The sequence below is a fragment of the Halichoerus grypus genome, chromosome 4 (genome assembly GCF_964656455.1).
Source record: "Halichoerus grypus chromosome 4, mHalGry1.hap1.1, whole genome shotgun sequence".
NCBI classification, from domain to species: Eukaryota; Metazoa; Chordata; class Mammalia; order Carnivora; family Phocidae; genus Halichoerus; species Halichoerus grypus.
Window position 1 is genome coordinate 26,971,162 of NC_135715.1, and position 16,463 is coordinate 26,987,624.

Below are 16,463 nucleotides of genomic sequence, written 5' to 3' on the forward strand. Positions count from 1 at the left end.
ATCATAGAAGCTATCACAATGTATCAGAGTCGAGATGATGGTGGTATGAATTGGGGGGCTGGTAATAGGAGCAAAGGCGATAAGAAGTAATCAGATCTGGCTGTATTTTGAATGTTGAGTTGAGAGTATTGGTTGATGATTTGGGTATAATCAACCACTTCTTTATTCTCATCTCAGGCATTTTCTAAATCAGTTGATGACTTCTTACATTTTAAACTTGTGCTGTTTCTTTTCCGATACCCTGTCCTCTGGGCTTCTCTCTGATGTATTGTCCTCTTCTTAGTCTCCTTTGCTGCTTTTTCCACTCATTTATGAATTCTAGTGCCCTGAAGTTCATTCATAACCCTAACTGCCTATCTGCATTCCTTCCCTATATGAGAACAACTTAGCTTTGCATAACATCTGCACACTGACAACTCACACATTTCTGCAGCCAGGTCTGATTCATAATGTAAGCAGCAGATGTGTCTAGGACTTTCTTGACATAGCGACTTAAATAACCATTCTGTATCTAACACTTCACATATCCAGGGGAAAATATTTGGTTTCCTCCTTAGCAAAACTATTTCCCCAATTTGTCATCCCAATAATTATATAACACTTTTTTAAATATTAGGCCAAAAAATAGTAATTATTCCAAATTTTTATCTTTACCTCCACCTCCCTTACCAGTTTAATTCATTAATAAGTTCCATCTTAAACTGAAAAAAATATATTTAATCCATCCACTTGTTTCCATTCTATACTCCCCTCCTTGTCCAAGTCACTGTCTCCTGCCACCTGAACCAAATCAGTGCCTCCTTACATGCCTCCTTGTTCTCAGTTCTTCCATCCTATTCCATCCTTTTAGAGCCATAGTGATCTTCTAAAATATCTATAACTTCTTTCTAATTACCCTCAATTAACCTGAAAGGCTTCAGAGAAGAGCAACATGAATTATCAGTTTTTCCCTATCCAATTTTTCTAACTCTGATCAATCTCAACAAGAAAAATACCTAAAAAATACCTTTCCTGTAATAAGCAACCAAAAAATTCATTATAATAAATTGCCAAATTTGATGCACTTTTAAAAAAACATAGCACAAGGAAGTACTTGGAAAGTCATATGCTATTATGCTAGTTTATCAAATATAGCATATGATCTTACTTTCTTTTGATTAGTGACAATAGTGCTTGAACATTAGAAATCATGATTTAATTGGAATTTCCCTTACAATAAATACTTACCCACGTGTTTCACAAAATGTCATAGCATGACTTTGGCAAACATCTCTTGGAAGTATCTCAGAGATATATCTTATCTTTCCAAAAATGAAATAACTTATATAATTGTGTGTTTTAATGGTACATTTTATTAGAGTGAGAATTCTTATATTATCATAGTTTGTGAAAATGTTACATTTCTTCAAAATATTTCAGAGTTTTAAATGTAACCAATAATGTATGAATTGTAATAGCTGTACAGAATTACCTCGGGCTAATAGGGACCATTCCTTTGTCCTTTTAAAATAGTACTATTATATATATCATGTCCTTATTGAAGTTCTTTGCTTTATTTCAACTCTGGCTGCATGTTACTTAAAGAGCACCCTTGTTGAACCTTCGTATCTTCACCCTTAAAAAAAGTCTCAAGTCCTTTACTAATACTCTCCCATTTAAGTGATGCAACAAAGGGTAGACAAAGCATATAATAAAATCTCCCTTAAACATGGCAAGATGATGCGTTCTTATGGAATCAATCTTTATAGAAAACTATAAAATATCTCATAAGAAGAAAGAATTCTAGATTTTACAAATTACAATAAATTTAAAAATACATATAAAATAATTTTATAGGAAAATGATAACTGAAAGTAAATTATTTTGATAGCCCCCATTTCTTCTTTATTAGATTAAAAATAATCATATTAGGGTGAGACTGTTTATTTTTTATTTATTTTTTGGGGTAAGACTGTTTAAACATCACATCTGAAAAATAAATATTTTTAAAATTTTTTTTCCTAGATCTGAGTATATTATGAGTATACAAGAAACAAAATGTCAGTGATTTTTACACAGGGAAAGTATAGATTATGGGGTATACTGACTTCTGACACTACCTGGAATTAGGCTAAATTTCACAGAGTCAGAGCACCCGTGGAAGACTGTCCTCACTTGAGATAACTATCACTAGGCTAGGGAACAAGTGAAGTCTGGAATCCCAAAATAGTAAGTTGAGTCCTGTAGCCACTTTTTGTCTGAGGGGTATTTGCTAAAAAAGGCGAGAACAAACTTCTGGAATATCTAGGTTAAAACTCTATTAGATACGATTCTCATATAAATCGGAGACCACAAAGATATCACAATTGTAAGAGTAAATTTGAAATTCTCTCTATATCCCAAAGAATGCAAGGAAAACCAACTATTTCAAACATCTTTCTACACGGAAGATTTCCCTTCGTAGCACTTCTTTGGAGCTATGCGAGTGGAGATACAATGGAGCAAGATTCCATTTCTGGCTACCTCTGATATATCAAGCTAACTCATCTCTGACCCTGACCTGGATGAGACCTTTTCTACTGTCAGTTAATTTTTGGGAATACCTTATGAGCCCCTAGTTATCAGTTGAGGAAAGGGGCTACCTGTTCATAATTTACTCATGTTTTTATGCATACTTGGGCCTAATTTTGAATGTACCATTTTTATTTTACAATGTTATTGGACCTGCTAGAACTTGTGACATAACAAATCTAATAACAACCATTTTGTGAAGGAAAGCTCATGTTGATAAGTACTCGGTTCTTACGGTGTCCCGTTGTCATACAGAACTGTTGGGAGCCAGTAGCATGACAGGAGCTGCTTTGCAAACTGAGAGTTTTCCTCCAGTAAAGGAATGAATGGCCTTACTCCAAATCCCAAGGGGTCTTCTCTGAAACTCTCCTTTTGCAATTTGCCGGAGATTCCATGTAGCACGCTATTGACCAGAGAAACCTCTAATATCAGTACATGTGCTGGTGACCAGTGTCAGACCATCTTGCTCCTCAGCCTCATCCTACCGTAAGTATGAATATTGTAATTGCTGAGATAACCATCCGAGCTGGAAATATTGTGCATTATTCTAAACTAAGAGGAGAAAAATATTAAATGAAAAAAATGTAAAGAAAGAAAGAAAGGATGAAAAGAGAGATTAAATAGAACAGATGAAAAAGTAATAGATACAAACTCAAATATGTCAAAAAAAATTAAAGAATTGTAAAATTATAAACCTGGCTTTTTTAGCTAACACATACTATATATAACCCCTCCTTCCAAGTGAAGCTTGGAAGCTATACAAGTCCTCTTTGGGAATTTACTTTAAATCCCATTTATAAGTCATATTTAAAAATCAGTTGTCTTCCAGTGTTACTTAGAAAAATCACTAAGTCATTCACCAGTTTTAGCTAAGATTGACTTTGGGCTATTTCCACGAAAAAAAAAAAATCTATCTGTCTATCTATCTATCTCCTCAAAAGAAATGTTTGCCAAACTTTTGTATGTTCAAAAATATGCTGCACTCTAAATTTAGTATGGACGTTGACAGGAACAATACACACTTGGATATGCAGAAACTACAAGCTAAACACACATTCAGTTCCAAAGACTAAAGAACAATAAGACCACCCACCTTGGAAAAAAGGTAATACTCATATTGCCTGAAGGAAGAGTAAACTGGTAAAACCCTCTGGAAGTTAATTAGGAAATATATATAAAAGCCTGTAAAAATGTTTATACCCTTTGACCTAGCAGTCTTTGTATCAGGATTTCACCTTAAAATAACAGTAAGTGTTGCAAAGAAACATTTATGAGGAATAATTGATTGTAACAGTCAAGATTTTGAAAGCTATTTAGACCTCCAAAAATATCTTAAATCATTTGTATTACATAGATATATGGAAAACTGACGAATCATTCATATCACATTTTTTTAAAAGATTTTTTATTTTTTGTTTGACAGAGAGAGAGCACAAGCAGGGGGAGCAGCAGGCAGAGGGAGAGGGAGAAGCAGGCTCCCTGCAGGGAGCCCGCAGCAGGGAGCCCGATGTGTGGCTTGATCCCAGGACGCTGGGATCATGACCTGAGCCAAAGGCAGACGCTTAACCGTCTGAGCCACCCAGGCGCCCCCATTCACATCACATTTTTAAAATACTTAGTGATTTCTTAAGCAACATGCTCCTATGTATGGAATTTGGGGTTATGTTAATTGCCTAATGTTTTTGTATTTTTAGTTCTACAAGGAACATAATAATTTTATTAATAAAAAACATTAAAATAATTATCAGCTACTTTTACATAAATTATAATCATGTAGAACTTCATGGAGAAATCTTAATACTATCTCTGCATTTATTAAACTGCAAAAAAAGGCAGGACATTGTCAAGCACACGCAGATGTACAAAACATGGCTCTTATTTAAAAATTAATATCCCTAAGTATAGTTACCATGATTTCCAATGTGGCATTTGTATGGTTATAATATCTCTAAAGTAATTAATGTTATAAAATATTTTTACATAAAATTTCACAAATCAAACATTTATTAAGGCATTCGTTCTAATTTTGTCTGGGAAGCAGCATGTCTCTAAAGATTCCTGGGAAGGTAAATAAGCAGGGCAGTCAGGGATGTGAATTAGGCAGAAGCTGTGGCGTCAGTGTCCCGAGTTGCATGAAGTGTAGTCATTCCCAGGAAGCCATAGGTCACTTCCCTGGTTTCAGACACAGTACCAAATTCCTTCTCAAGACACATTTCAAGGGAAAATTAGAAATAAACGTGTTAGCTAATGAAAGTAATGCTATTAGCTTTCCCCTGGGTTAAATGCCAAGCTTTTTCTTCTTTGTGGAAGCTGGAATTTGGGAAATAAGCCGACAAGAATCCATGAACTTGATAGTGATGTGACAGGTTGTTGGGGGCCCCGTTTTTATATGAAATTAGGAATGACCGATAGCTATTCTCTAATTTAGACCATTTAAAAATTATTTTTAGGAAGAATTAGGTTGTAACACAAAAATTTTAAGGGGCCTAGAATAGCCTAAATAATTTTTTTTTTAAAGAAAAGAGTTTAAGACCCTTATTACCTGGCTTCATGACTTACCATAAAACTAGGATAATCAAAACAGTGTGGTATTGACATAAGGCACAAATATAAATTAATGGAACATGACTGAAAGTAAATATATATGTATACCCACATTTTATGGTCAACTGTTTTTTTGCAAAGATGCCAAGATAATTCAGTGGGGAAAGGATAGTATTCAGCAAATGGTTCTGGAACCACTGGATATCCTTAAGGGAATAAATGAACCTAGACTCAGCCTCATGCATCACAAAAATTAGTTTGAAATGGATCATAATTGTAATCAGAAATGCCACAAATATAAAACCTCTAGAAGAATTTACAGAGAAATCTTTGTGTCATTAGGTGAGGCAAATATATTTCATTTAATAAAATACTAAGTTGCAATTCATCAAAATTAAGATCTTTTGTCCTTCTAAAGTCATTATTAATGAAATGACAAGGATAAGAGAAAATACTGGCAAAACATGTATCTGCCAAGGAACATGTTTCCAGAATATATAAAGGACCATTGCCAATGAATAGTAAGACAGTGTAATTTTAGGGGTGCCTGGGTGGCTCAGTCGTTAAGCATCTGCCTTTGGCTCAGGTCATGATCCCAGGGTCCTGGGATCGAGCCCCACATCGGGCTCCCTGCTCCGCGGGAAGCCTGCTTCTCCCTCTCCCACTCCCCCTGCTTGTGTTCCCTCTCTCGCTGTGTCTCTCTCTGTCAAATAAATAAATAAAATCTTAAAAAAAAAGAAGTGTAATTTTAAAAGAGCAAAGGTACACTTCACAAATGGAGATGTATGAATAACCAATAAGCACATTAAAAGAGGTCAAACATCATTAGTCTTCAGGAAAATGGAGATTAAAACTGCGAAATCCACACGTTCACAATACTAAGTATTGACATTGATAAATAGGAACTAGAACTCTCATGTATTGTTACTAGGAATATAAAAGAGTACAGCCACTTTGGGGGAAAAAAAACATTTGATAGTTTCTTAAAAAGCAAAATATATACTTACCACAGAAGCAGTAATTCCTCTCCTATGTGTCTGTTCAAGAGAAATGAAAACATATGTCTGCACCAAGACTGGTATGCTCCGTTTATAGCAACATTATTTGTAACTGCCAAAAAATGGAAACAGCCTAAATGTCCATTAACTGGTGAGTGGACAAACTTTGATATACCCATACAATGGAATATTAGTCAGCAATTAAAAGAAACAGACTACTAATACAACAAAATGAGTGAATCCCAAGAACATTACACTAAGTAAGAGGTTCCAAGCACAATAGGCTATATACTGTGTATTCTCCTTGCTGTGAAATTCTAGAGAAAGCCAACTACAGTGACATTAAACATTTTAGTATTTGTCTGGAGTCAAGAGAGGGATCGGGATTGACTACAGAGGGACATAAGGGATTTTTTGAGATGATAGAAATGTTTGAAATCTTGATTGTGGTGGTGATGATAGGAACACACACATTTGTCAAAACTCACCAAACTGTATACTTAAAAAGGGTGATTTTAAGTGTGCCTGAATGGCTCAGTCAGTTAAGTGTCTGCCTTCAGCTCAGTCATGATCTCAGGGTCCTGGGATCGAGCCCTTGTGTGTGTGGCTCCCTGCTCAGCGGGGAGTCTGCTTCTCTCTCTCACTCTGCTCCTTCCCACTGCTTGTGCTCTCTCTCTCTCTCTCTCAAATTTAAAAAAAAAAAAAGGTAATTTTATTTCATAGAAATTTAATTCAACGAAGTTGTTAAAGATAGGTTTCTTATAGTATCTTTTTTGCTGTTTATCAATGTAGCATTTTCCCCTCTTTAAGTTTTGTCATTATTTTTATTCTAAATATATTTACTTGCTCTTGTACGAAATTGTCGAGCAAGCAAATCAGACAATTTGCCTTCTGGGAATTAAAAGTCTGGTGATGATTATGGGGAAACATAGAATTTCATAGTGCTTCATGGAATACTAAAAGTACAGAGGACAGAGTATGGGGTGAGAATCAGATAGAGTGGGTGTATTTATACATGGAGCCCATATTATACTAACTCTGTATGAGGTCCTTAACTTATACTTTTTTAATGAAGCAGATGAAGAAAAAATTGATGGTGGGTGAAACCTCCCCAAGGAGATACATCAGTGTCTTGGAGGATCAGTAGCACACAAAACAGATGGGGATGAGTTCTGTTTGTAAATACATGAGTATACGACAGAGCATGGGCTGTTTGGGAAAGCAGAATTAGTTTAGCCTGTTTGAAGCTTAAGAAAAATAAGTGAGGAAAAAGAAGAAGAATGACAGTACTGATGGCATAGAGGTCAGTTTAAGAAGGGCATTCATGCATCTAGTGTGCTCAGCACTATTTGGAAATGAAGTAAAATATCCTAGGTAATGAGAACCACTTTATAATGTGTAGACAAATACCAACATGAAAGAGTAAATAAAGGTTTGTTCTGATGGGAGATATATAGGATACTGGTTATAGTTACAAATATGCAGAGACACTGTCAATAGTCATTTGTGGAGAAGTCATGGACTTGAATTTTGGCATCACTTCACTCAAAAAAACTATGTCCTTTTGGGTGAAAGCTTCATGGATACAGTAATAACTGTATCCATGGGAGGCTTTTGGGAGGCATGAATAATGGTTTTCAGTAATTTAATGTATTTACTTCTTCAACCAAATATACTTATTTCACAAATACTAACAAATACTAAGTAACTATGAATTACCATTTCCCAACTTTTAAAATAATTTTATAACAATATTTTAAGAAAGTGCAATAGTCAGGTATAAATGTTATACCAGTATGATTAAGCAGCATTTAAAAAAAATTCTTAGACATATATTTTATCTATATTAAGAAAAATGTTTCATTTCTTTGCACTTTGACTTTTTAAATATTTTTGGAAATGTATACTCTAACTTAAACCTTGGCTTACAATGTTTACATTTTAATGTAGCTGGTACATTAAAACTCAAATGATATTACTAGATGGAGTCCAGTGTATCCATAGTGTGGTTCCCAATGACCTATTAAGTGGTACATTTTTATTTTCATAATATTATTAAGTTTATCATTAAAAGAGAAGGAAATGTTTTAGTCCCATTATTTTTTAAAAAATGTATATACTACCGTTTAAATATCTGCTCAAAAATATCTGCTGCTGCTCTTCCAAATTTGGACATTTTAAATTTAAACAAATACTTATAATTAGATCAGATGAAAGAAAAAAAATAAATCGACCAGGTTGAGATGCCTGATAATTTTATTTAAGAACCTCTGCTCTGGAAAGAAAGGAGTCAGTTGACACAGGCAAGGAGAGGAAAGTGGGAAACCTACAAGATTACGCTTTCCTCCACTGTAAGCAAATAGACTGATTTTATGTGGTGAGTCATTAAGGGAATATAACTTTTAAAGCTCTACATGGATCTCTAGGGATTTTTTTTTTTAATTTTTTAAGATTTTATTTATTTGAGAGAGAGAGCAAGGAGCCCAATGTGGGACTTGATCCCAGAGTCCTGGGATCATGACCCCAGCTGAAGGCAGACACGTAACCATAAGCCACCCAGGCATCCCTCTAGGGATTTATTTTGAAAATTCAGTACTAGGGAAAATTTTATTTAATATCATTAAACTCATCAGAAAAAAATAATCAGGATGACCCCTTGTCTAACAAAGTCATCTCCAAATTGAACAGAGAGGAATATAGAGAGAAATAAATAACTTTAATGAGGTATCTTTTTTCTTTTTTTTAAGATTTTATTTTTTTTACTAGAGAGAGAGATCATGAGCAGAGGGAGGGGCAGAGGGAGAGGGAGAGACAGAGAAGCAGAATCCCCGCTGAGCAGGGAGCCTGACGGGGCTCCATCCCAGGACCCTGGGATCATGACCCGAGCCGAAGGCAGACGCCCAACCGACTGAGCCACCCAGGCGCCCCTATACTGAGGTATCTTAAGAAGGTGTATATTTAATAAATATCTTTGTAGCACATTGCAAAGTGCCTGGCATATGAAAAATGTTCAAAGTCTGTTGTGTTAGTATGCAAACGCTACTAATGAATGTGAACACTAACATTCCTCTTCCTCTTTCAGAGACCACGGAATTAGCCCTCAGTATAGTCAAGTATTTACTATTTAGTGAGTTTTTACCCTTTGCTGGAACCCATGCTAAGTACTTTGTATGCATTTGCTTATTTAATACTCAGAACTACCTTATGAATTAGATAATATTTTTCTTCCATTGGATAATAAAATTGAAGTTTGGAGAAGTTATATAACCAACTTGAGTGCACATCATAACTGGCAGCTTTATATCTGAATCAATAATTCTTCATCATTTGACAGCTTGTTTTCTTGATAAGATTTTCTAGCCATATAGCTGTGAGGTGAAGACCAGGAAACAAAAACAAACAAAAATTTTCCTTCATGTAATTTCAGAGATCTTTCATATTCTTCCCAAAGTAAACATTCTTTAGGAATATGTGCCCCAGCAACAGTGTTCAAGCTTTCTATGAGGTCTTTGGAACTCTAGAGCAGAGGTTAGCAATTTGTTTTTCTCTGTAAAGTTTCGGCAGCTTAAGTATTTCAGACTTTGAAAGCCACAGGCTCTGTTGCAACTGTTCATTTCTACTGTTGTCGTGCAAAAATGGCCATAGACGATATGGAAATGAAGTTGACAGTGTTTCAGTAACACTGTTTACAAAAACAGGAGGCCTAGATTTGGTTCCTGTGCCATCATTTCCCACCTCCTGACCTAAAGCGCTATATAGTGCTTGTTTTACCCCACATGGTAATGAATTGGAATACCATTTTCAATGGGATTTGCATACCTAATTCTTACTTCTCCTTGACTTGATACAGTGTTAATATATGCATGTCTTTTTTTAATAGACTGGTAAATGCTGTAATGGTAAGGCATGGGTACTTTGAAAATCATTCTCATTAGATTTAAAAAACAAACAAACACTACATTAAAAAATTTTTTCAACATATGACTTGAGTTATGAAGCAGATTAGTACTTTTATGAGACAAATAAAACTCCAAGGAGCTGGAGTCATCATTTTCTAGAGTCGTCTTTTTCTAGAAATGGGGTTGACATATTCAAGACAAGTCATACGAGGGCTATTTTTGTTTGTTTGTATTTTAATGGGAACTGGAAGATAAAATCAGTCTCAGAAGGCTTGCAGATGTTAAATAAAAGGGGTTAGAAGAGCAACAACAGTATTTGCACGCCAGAAGCTCTAATTGCCATGACATTCCTTCTGTCCTTCTAAAACTCTGTTCCCAGATTAAATATGTAAACATTTATGAAAACCATACATCTTTTCCATTCATGGAGAGTATTGTTCAAAATACAAGCAAATAGTGAGGAAGTATGGTGAAAACAATTAGAAGTATAAAAGCTGTAATTTCTTGGATGCCCCATTACCAATTCTGCAGTGATGAACTATGGAGTAAATGTTAACCTTAAAAGCTTTGCATGAAGACTATAAAGCACAATGAATACAAAAATCTTCCCAGCATTTTAACCATTAGATGTGCCAAATAAAAATGTTATTTACTCTCATTTACCAACACACAGACTGCAGCACTAGCCAGAAGATGCCTAATTTTGAAAAAAGCAGTCCATTTAATCCAGTCATATATGCTAATGTGAAATGAATCTATTTACATTTTATGAGGGTTTTTATCTTATTTGGGGAGACTTTTAAGGTAAAAACAATTTCGTGATTAGTAGTTCGTGTTTTGGTTTCCAATTTTTCTGACTTTTTTTTTTTTTTACATAATCTTCATTATATACACAAAAAGAAAAATCTGTAATAGTGACGGCTGATGTAATATACTTCAGAAGTAGTTGTTTCCCAACAACCTAGCATGGATTTATCAATTGTTATTTGAAAAGTTCCTTGAGATTTTTGTAGGTCAAGTATAAATTTAGTAGTGATTATAATCTGTCTTTCAGTAATATACCTGACAATTCTTACTACAGAATGTCATTGAGTAAAATATTCTTGCATTTGTGTAGTAGTTTTATTCATAAAAGGATAATGAGCCTGCCAATTGAGCATTTAAACTGATGACCTCAAGAAAGAGAAAGAAATTTTCCTGTCAAAAATAGCATTTCGTTGGCTAAAATTAACAAGTCAGGAAACGACAGATGTTGGCGGGGATGCGGAGAAAGGGGAACCCTCCTACGCTGTTGGTGGGAATGCAAGCTGGTGCAGCCACTCTGGAAAACAGTATGGAGGTTCCTCAAATGTTGAAAATGGAGCTTCCCTCTGACCCAGCAATTGCAGTACTAGGACTTTACCCCAGAGATACAAATGTAGGGCTCCAGAGGGGCACCTGCACCCCAATGTTTATAGCAGCAATGTCCACAATAGCCAAACTGCAGAAAGAACCAAGATGTCCATCGAAAGATGAACAGATAAAGAAGATGTCACACACACACACACACACACACACACACACACACACACACACACAGGAATATTAGTCAGCCATGAAAAAGAATTAAATCTTGCTTTACATTCATTATCTTATTCAATCCTGACAACAGCTCTGTGAAGTACATGTATTTTTGTCTCATTTTACAGATGCAGAAACTGGGGCTGATACAGGTCATACCACTTTCTCAGTTTATTAAGCACTTAATTTGTGTTAGGTTACTCTTACACACGTTAACTTGTATGATGGTCACAGCAGCCCTAGGAAATAGGCACGCATGTACACACACACACACACACACACACACACACGTGCACGCATGCGCATCACATTTTATGTGAAAGACTTACATAACCAGGCACTGCTTCCTTTGCTTCTCTTTAAGACCAATCGATCAAGAGTGCCTTATCCATCTTTGTATTACAATATAAGATCAACAATAGGTGCTCAGTAATTCTCTTTTAAAAAGATGACAAATGAACAGAAGAATAAACGCAAGAATATTATGTCCTTTTATTTTCTATACAGTCTAATAGAATGTGTTTTAAAATACTAATGTGGGAAAGTAGATTAGATATCTCAATCTATTGGAGACATTTCTGTCTTGTTAAAAGTAACAGTCAAAACTCAGTGAAAGATTCTCCAAATTATTATCAACTTAATCACAGTTATTTAATTTTTTTAAAAGATTTATTTATTTATTTATTTATTTATTTATTTATTTGACACACAGAGAGACACAGCGAGAGAGGGAACACAAGCAGGGCGAGTGGGAGAGGGAGAAGCAGGCTCCGCTGAGCAGGGAGCCCTGATGTGGGGCTTGATCCCAGGACCTTGGGATCATGACCTGAGCCAAAGGCTTAATGACTGAGCCACCCAGGCACCCCAAATCACAGTTATTTTTAAATGTTAAATGACTGGTGTGAGAATACATTGTTTTCTGGTTTAGTTTTGGCTAGTTCCCCTAGAACCATGATTACAAATATAAGTTCAGGTGAGATGTGAGTTATAATTTCTGCACCCTGAGCTCTATTGAGAGAACTGTATGTGATGAGGATTACAGTGGCTGAAGGTGGAGACTCCCTGTGCTCTCTGTCCTCTGCTGCCAGATGGAGCCACTCATTTGTTGAGAGGGAGGGGGCCGTGCGGCTGGCCTGGGCCAAAGGAGGAGAAAAGAGGACACAGTGAGGACACTATCATGGTGGAGATAAAGCACAGCCAGAGGCCCAGCTGATAAAAAAGATTGCTGATATGTTTTTAGCATCTGTTGTGCTTTATCACCATTTATTTTTAAGTTTCCTTTACTGGAGCACAAAAATTATTTGAAAGTAATGTTTTCTGAAAAAATAAATTTCAAATTTCTACATAGTGGAGAAAAAAAGCATCAGGATGTATTATTTTCCTAGGGCTGCCGTAACAAAGTCCCGAGGATTGAGTGGTTTAAATAACAGTTATGTATTTCCCCACCATTCTGGGGCCTGGAAGTCTGAGATAAAGGTGTTGGCAAGGTTGGTTTCTTCTGGAGCATCTCTCTTCGGTTTGTGCGTGGCCTCCTCCTGTGACCTCACGCGGCTTTCCTTCCGCATGTCTGTGTCCTAATCTCCTCTTCTTATAAAGACACCAGTCATATTGAGATAGGGCTCGTCCCAAAGATCTCATTTAGCATTAAGTACTTCTTTGAAGGTCTTCTCTCCAAATACAGTCACACTGGGAGGTAGTAAGGGATTAAGAGTTCAACTCACGAATTTTCAGGGACACAGGTCAGCACATAGCAGAGGATCACGGAGAGCTAAAAAATCACATGGCAAATAATCTGTGTTTTACGGCTCATCTTCTAATGTGCACAGCACCTTAGCCCCCGCGCTGTGAGGGAGATGGGGGAGACCGTTGCACAGCTACTCTCCTGTGTAAATCTCTCTTGAGTAAGCCATGGAAAAAATGTATCCAAATGAGGGGGGAAATTGACAATACAGTATCTTACTCTTTATTCTAATAGAAATGAGAGAGAGAAATCCTGACCACGTTTAATGGAACATTTTTACGTCATTTACATGAAGTTTTGATCTAATGAGGCTAACATTATCACTTTATGGAAGCAGCCCATTTAAGGAAAATGTAGTAATGTGCAATCAACATTTCCGTGATAAAAATGTGTCTATGTAATTTTTTACACTGACATTTGTAGTAGTATTCAGAAACGTGTAGCAATCCCAAACTTGGGGCAGACCTCAGAGGCAGAGGAGCTGTGTTTTATTAGGTAACAGAAGAGGAAATCAGCATAAATGAATCTAATGTTTCATCCAATCCTTTCTGTGCTTAATGTCAAAAAAATTGAATCAGAAACACCGTGTATTTTCCTAACACCTTATACTAATAGCCCTGCTTACTTTATTTTCTTGATTTATACTCCATATAATATTATTTTCAGTTGAGAACCTAATATATATACATATATTATGTGTATATACACAGTGGAGAACCTAATATATATATGTATATAGATATAAATTCAAATGAGCTTAATTGTTCATCTTTAATTAAAACACTAGAGGGCACCCTTTCCTTCTGTTAAAACATATTTTTTGCTTCTGAATTGTGCAGTAGAACTTAAACTGCTGCCATGTAAAAATAATATCCTTTTTATTTTTAACTTTGTGGACTTGATTCCATATTTAATTCATTTTACTTTTGATGATCCCCAAGTCACAGCATATTGCTTTAAATAATATTTAGTTTATTTGTAGCTGAAATCAATTATGATAGGCCAGAAAGTCAGTGTCACAGACACAAATGTCCTACTCAAGAGCCAGATGTTCCTCTAGTGCCATTTTGGGGAGTGAAAATAAGTGTGGGGAGTGAAAATAAGTTTTGGGGAGTGAAACTAAGTTTGACACTGCTTAGGGTGTATGTAAGAATAAGCCAGACTAAAATCCCTGTGTTTAGATTTAGGGGTTATTTGTCTTAAATGTGTTTCCCTCTTCTCTATGTTCTCAAATGAATAGTACACTACTGCTAGATTAACTCACCGTTTTAAGCAGGAATCCAGTGAGACTGGCCTGGAGGAAAGGATAGGCACTGAGGATTCAGCGAGGACCCAGCTAGTGGTAATAATTGCCAATATTTATTTAGCATCAATTATATCAAGCACTCACGTAAGCATTTTTACTTACATAATTTCATCGATAACATATTCAATCTTTTGAAAGAGTTATTACTATTTTTATTCTCATTTTCTATATAACAAAGATACAGTAGTACGAGAGTAGTACTATTGTATTCAACACAAATGATATTTACACATTTTGGAAAGCTGTGAAGATTTGTCTTCATTCAGTTTAGATGAGAAAGGATCAGAATTTTTTTTTTGAGGTTCTGTGAGTTTATTTGTAGCTATGGGGGTTGGATTGAAGTGTGATATTTGCAAAGGATGAGGGCAACTGAATATATTTTGGTAAACTTGATAACGTTCAGTGATCACCAAAGCACGTTGGTATCCCATTAATTATAATCTAATACAGTTAGAAATCTGAGGAAATTAGGTTATTCACTTTCATGTGCTATCTAGTCTATAATACTTAGGTTGAAACATAAGTCCAGACTGTAGTGGAAGCACACTCCCCAGATGGTTTTAGATTGGGATGGAGGAGGACTCAAGCGGAACGTAGAGCGGTATCCTGTCCCAGATTTGATGAACTCCCAGTACAGTTGTGCAAAATTGAGAAGGGATGGAGAAATGTACATCTGCAAGGAGACAGAATTGCAAACTGGCTTAAAGAGACTAAGTGCTGTATGCAAAGCTCTGTGTCCTCAGATGTCAACTCTTCCTTACCATGGAGGGAATTCTGTGCCTTTTGGTGACCAAAAAACTATAGAAATTCTTAGAGAATATGTGTCAAATCCTGGACTCTGACTTGCCAAAAGGCACAGGTTTATAGAGGTCCTCGGTCTTCATCAGGGTCGGGTCTGAGCACCTACTCGCTACGTCTGCTCCCTATTGAATTCAAGTATTCACAACACACACACACACACACACACACACACACAGATAAATACACATATGCACACACACCACAGAATAAACAACAGACATTTGGAAAGTTTAAAAGAAAGCACTGCTTTTCTTAAAGGCATCTTTGTAATGAAAATTTATCAGTCATTTGTGACCAGTTTTAAATAAAAATCCTTGTATTTTGCTATAGACAGCAAAAAGCCACTGAGTCTAGCATATTATTCTACACAGAGAATTTTTTACAAGTTCAGCCTTGAGATAAGTGTTAAGAGTAGAGATCTTGGTACTTATGCTTTCCTAACCACTCAGGAACATTATTTACACAATTTTCAGAAGGGGAAAAAGCAGGCTAGAAATTTTATAGTGTGTGATAATGGCATGGTGGCTATTTTTAGAGCATCTGTGTCAATAAGAGATGTATACATTAGTATTTGACAAGCAAAATAGTATAATGACTACTTTGAATTATTCCAGGACAAAGAAAAGGGAAGGGATAAAATAAGGTGGACAAAAGTGGTGAACTTGGGATTATGTTTAAAGAGATTTCCAAGGAAAATGTTGAAGGTGCCACCTGTATTTTTATTTTCTGCCTATAATAAAACATGGGAGGATGGAATTTAATTGACTGAAGAATTTAAACAAACAACAAAAAAGGAGCCACAGCTTGAAAAGTAAAGATTACTCAGAGGGTGGAACCAAGAGCCCAGAATTCAGAATCAAGAGCCCAGAAAGTGGAGTCATATTCTATCAGACACAAAACAAATCATGAGGAGAAAGAGAGTTTCCTTTTTAGTGAAGTTATTCCCAGGCCTTAAATCTAATCAAGGAACTCCCAAAATTTACTTGGCTAGATTTCATGACTGCTATGGATCAGTAACTTCTTTTCACCCTCCATTTCATTTTTTGAAGGGTGATTCTACAGCT

General features: G+C 35.8%; 1 long non-coding RNA gene across 2 annotated transcripts in view; it reads left to right on the plus strand.

Annotated features, from left to right (window-relative positions):
• Positions 1-16,463, plus strand: part of LOC118522981 (uncharacterized) — a 567,305-nt gene that overhangs the window by 268,667 nt on the left and 282,175 nt on the right. For both annotated transcript variants that reach the window (XR_013446910.1, XR_013446909.1), the window contains exon 5: positions 2,806-3,036. This is a non-coding gene — a long non-coding RNA (uncharacterized LOC118522981). The remainder of the gene's footprint in view (positions 1-2,805; positions 3,037-16,463) is intronic.